Source organism: Macaca fascicularis, chromosome 5 (genome assembly GCF_037993035.2).
Source record: "Macaca fascicularis isolate 582-1 chromosome 5, T2T-MFA8v1.1".
Classification (NCBI taxonomy): domain Eukaryota; kingdom Metazoa; phylum Chordata; class Mammalia; order Primates; family Cercopithecidae; genus Macaca; species Macaca fascicularis.
Genome location: NC_088379.1, coordinates 66,344,790 through 66,349,909, shown reverse-complemented (window position 1 = coordinate 66,349,909; position 5,120 = coordinate 66,344,790). Strand labels below are relative to the sequence as shown.

Here is a 5,120-nt window from a genome sequence, read left to right as displayed (position 1 = left end):
AGGGGAGGTTGACATGTGAGTCAGTGGCCTGAGTGGGGAAGATCTGCCCTCAATGTCAGTGGGTGCTATCCAATAGCCTGGGGCCCAACTAAAACAACAAAAAAAGAGGGGAAAGGATTTCTTCTCTCACCCTCTAGGACCTCAGCTACACTCTCCTCCTCTGCCCTTGGAAAGCAGAATTCCAGACTCTGCAACACTGGGACTCCAAGAATTAACACCAGGAACTTTCCAAGTTTTCAAGTCTTTGGTTTCAGACTGAGAATTACACCATTGGCTTTCTGGTTTGATCATTTTAGACTTGGACTGAGCCATGTTGCAGGCATCCCAGGGTTTTGAGCTTGCAGATGGCCAGTTGATATGGTTAGGCTTTGTGTCCCCACCAAAATCTCATCTTGAATTATAATCTCCATAATCCCCACATGTCAAGGGAGAGACCAAGTGGTGGTAACTGGATCATGGGGCAGTTTTCTCCATGCTGTTTTCATGATGGTGAGTGAGTTCACATGAGATCCGATGGTTTTATAAGCTTTTGGTAGTTCCTTCTGTGATCATTCTTCCTGCTGCCTTGTGAAGAAGGTGCTTGCTTTCCCTTTGCCTTCCACCATGATCATAAATTTCCTAAGGCCTTCCCAGCCATGTGGAACTGTGAATCAATTAAACCTCTTTCCTTTATAAATTACCCAGTCTTGGGCAGTTCTTTATAGCAGTATGAAGAATGGACTAATACACCTGTCATGGAACTTCTCAGCCTCCATAATTGCATGGGCCAATTCTAACAAATTCCCTTTCATCCATCTATCTATCTATCTATCTATCTATCTATCTATCTATCTATCTATCTATCTATCTATCTTTCTTCTATCTATCAATGCACCTACTCTTCCCACTGATTCTGTCTCCCTGGAGAATTCTAGCTAATATAACTACCTTAACAATATTAAGTCTTTAAATCCACAAGTATGGGGTATCTTTTTATTTAAGTCTTTCAACCCACAAGTATGGGATATCTTTTTTATTTATCCAGGCCTTCTTTAATTAAAGCAAAGTGTTTTTTAGTGTTCAGTGTACAACTCTTGCACTTCTTTCACCAAATTTATTCCACAATATTGCATTTCTTTTTGATGCCATTGTTAATGTGATTTCTTTCCTAATTTAATTTTCAGATCATTTATTGCAAGTGCATAGAAATATGATTATATTTGTATATTGCTCATGTGTCCAGGAATGGGCTGGACTCCTTTATTTGTTCTAATAGTTCTTTAGTGGATTACTTACTATTTTCTATATACAAAATTACATCATCTGCAAATAAAGATAGTTTTAATTTTTCCTTTCCAATATGGATACCTTTTATTTTGTTTACTTTCCTAATTGCCCTTACTAAAGCTAACAGTATAATGTTGAGTAGAAGTGGCCAGAACAGCTTTGTCTTGTTTCACATAATAGAGGAAAAGCATTCAGTCTTACACCATTAATAAAATGTTAGTTGTGGGTGTTTTATAGATGCCCTTTAGTAGTTTGCATAAATTTATTTCTATTTCTTGTTTATTCACTGTGTTTACTGTGAAGAAGTATAGATGTTGTCAAATGCTTTTGCTGCTTATATTGGGGTGATCACATGGTTTTCTTTATTCTGTTGATGAGGTGTGTTACATTAATTGATTTTCAAATGTTAAAACAGCTTGTATTCTTAGAATAAATCATACTTGGTTATGGAGTATAATCCTTTTAATATACTGCTTGATTTGATTTGCTAGTGTTTTGTTGAGGAACTCTGTTTCTATATTCATAAAAGACATTGATCGGTAGTTTTCTTTTCTTGTAATGTCTTTGCCTAGATTTGGTATCAGGATAATATTAGCCTCATAGAATGCATTGGGAAGTGATCTCTCATCTTTTATTTATTGGAGGAGTTTGTGAATAATGGTATTAACTATGTAAATATTTGATAGCATTTACCAGTGAAGTCACCTGGTCCTGGGCTTTTCTTCATGGGAATGTTGATATTACAAATTTCATCTCTTCACATGTTATAAATCTATTCAGATTTTTTGGTGCTTCTTGAACTAGTTCATGTATTTTGTGTCTTTCTAGATTTTTTTTCATTTCATCTAAGTTCTCTAATTTATTGCCATACAGTTGTTCAACTATGGAACTTTTGTACACAGCAGAAGTACTCTCTCTATATTTCCCAATTCATCACACAGAATATTGAAAAATATATTAACTCAAGGATCAAAATTTAATAAAATTATTTTTTTACTGCTTCAGCAAAGACATTCTTAAGCTGTCAAAAAAAAAAAAAAACTGTAACTCCTTGGTAATGAAGAATACAATGACTACTAGGGCATTTGATGCCAGTACCCAGAGGTTCACAGAGTATACTTTGAGAAGTAATGGCTTATAGTAAAGAGTCTGTACATCAAGTTTGGGCTATCTAAGTCATGCATATCCTTTTTCTCTTGTAGCGTCCCTGCAAGTGAAAGCCTTGCTTACCAGACTATTGTTTCTGCAATGCTCTTTGAATAATTTTTTTAAAACCAGTTAAAATGTTCAACTTAGCAATGTCTTCTTTGCTCTCAGTTATACCAGTTCTCACCCTGAAGCAATGGTATCTGAGCTTCAATAAATGGAAAGCTGCAGGGCAAAAAAATAACAATTTTGGGGAAGAAAAAATATTGTTTCAAATTTTATTTCCTTTCACAGGCAGTCATATTATAGTGCTGTGGGTGCTCTGATGAAGAAAAGCACTGGTGTCTATGAAAGCACAAATAATAGGTGTCAAAAATCACTTCTGAGCAGAGGCAAGGCATGGAGGGTAAAGAAGAGCATGCCATAGAGAAAGGGCACATGCAAAAGATCCAAAGATCAGACAGCATTTGACACAGTAGTTAACTGGAAGTCTTTTGTTTTGGCTGCAAGGCAAACTGAAAGGATATAGATCTAGAAATAAAACTGTCAAGGTAAATAGGAATGGTATGATATCCACTCACATTGATGAGGGCAGGTCTTCTTTACTCAGTCCACTGATTCAAATGCTAATCTCTTCTGGAGACATGCTCACAACACTCCTGGAAATGTTTCACTAGCTATTTGGTAAAAATATTGTTTAAAATCCTCAAATTTTATTTCCTCTCATGGGCAATCATATTATAGTTCTGTGGGTGCTCTGATGAAGAAAAGCACTGGTGTCTACGAAAGCACAAAGAATGGGTGCTGCTCATTGTTACATTAAGGACATGAGACATAGTCTTCAGAGCAATAGGAGAGACATGAAAGATCACTTTGGCTACAGTGTGCAAAATAGATTAGAAGGGCAAGATAGGAGTTCAGAAGAGCAATTAGAAGACTGTTGAAACAATCCAAATGAGAGAAAATGGGGGGCCTGAAAACACAGTGGCAAAGGGTGAAAAGGGGTAGGTAGACTTTTAAAATAGAAACAGGTCTGATGTGGCAGGTCTTCTCAAATGATGCTCTTGTGACACAGAAATGATTTTTGGGGGCAGCTACCACCTCAGAGTCTGCCCTTGTAGCTATGCTGGAGCCACCGCTATGACTGTCTCTGGATATCCAGGAAGATGGAGAATAGTCACCTGAAGATTCAATGCAAGGACTAGGATGTCATATCAAGAAATGACAATTGCCAGCATTACATCTCAACACCCAGAAAGCCGGAGAAGGAATACTAGAACAACATTGCGGGGAAACTTTGTGTTTCCATGGCATTGCTTGCCAAAATCATGAGCCAAGAACCACTGAAGAATGGCCCCCTCTTTACATCTACCTTCCAAATCTCATGCAAGTGCATTTATTTGGCAAAATCTAATATACATTTAAAACTTATATGAAAGGGGGTCATGGAAATGTAATTTTTGCCTTTTCAATCAACAAATCTAGGACTTTGCCTATTAGGATCTAGAACACTAGCCTCTGCTTTGTTTTTTTCTGTCTTTGTTCACTAAAATTCAGAAAAATTCCTAGGTCTAATATCATGCAGGGTCACCCTATTACAATATTATGGAGTTTCAGAGAAAGGAGAGCTCACATTGGGTCAGGGGATGGGAAATGCTTCATTAGAGGGTGGCATTCAAACGACACTTCTTTTTTTTTTTTTTTTAGGGGAAAGTGAGAACACAGTCTCTCACTATCACAAATTATGCAGTTTAGTTCCCACATTTGGAGAAATTGCAGGAGTCAGCACACCCTGAGTGCAATGGATAAGCCTTGCCCTGGGAAAACCACCTTCGTGATCATGGTATCTCCTCTGCCAGCTAAGTATCAAACCATACATGAGAAGGATAGACAGCAATTAGCAGGCAGTATACTTCAATTGGAAATAAAAGACTAAGAAAATCAGTGAAGTCTGGAAAATTTTGTATTTAGAGAACATGGAATGGTTTCATATCATTAAAGCATGTATATGTTTAGGGGGATGGTGCATAACGACTTTAAAAAGTATTCTAGAAACAAGTTACTGATGCTTATAGTAAGGTTAAAAAATGTGGATATTAGCCCAAAGGACAAGTGTATTTCAACTCACATGGCATATCTGTTCAAAATAGTTTCCTGAGCCCCATTCATGAATGAATAAATCAGAATCTCTGCCAGCAGGCCTCCAAAATGTGCATTATAGCTAGCTTCCCAGATGCTGCTTATTATCACACTAAAATTTGAGAACTACTACAACAGATATCAGGAAACTATCAAATGGCCCTGCAAACTTTTGAGCAAAGAATAACCAAATTATATCTATACTTTAGGATGATTAATCTAATAGTGATAGGTATTCAAGACAAAGTAGATATGTGTTTAAGAAGTTGATGCACCAGTCAAGGCAAGAGACAATGAAAGTTTAGATAAAAGTGGATATAAAGGACTTTTTATCTTATCATGTAAAAAATGTGACGAAGTTTGGAATGTAGAATTTTATAACTCACATATAAGAGGATGAGATAAAGAAGTATCGAGGAAGACTGTGATGGTTAATATTGAGTGTCAACTTGATTGGATTGAAGGATGCCAAGTATTGTTCCTGGGTGTGCCTGTGAGGGTGTTGCCAAAGAAGATTAACATTTAAGTCAGTGAACTGGGAGAGGCAGACCTACCCTCAATCTGAGTGG

The 5,120-nt window shown here is 37.0% G+C and overlaps 1 non-coding gene across 1 annotated transcript; it reads right to left on the bottom strand.

The window, feature by feature from the left end:
- Window positions 1-4,116: 4,116 nt before the first annotated feature.
- Window positions 4,117-4,279, bottom strand: LOC123573775 (U1 spliceosomal RNA). The gene has a single exon (XR_006698509.2). It is a non-coding gene; the product is annotated as a U1 spliceosomal RNA (small nuclear RNA).
- Between the last annotated feature and the right edge of the window lie 841 nt (window positions 4,280-5,120).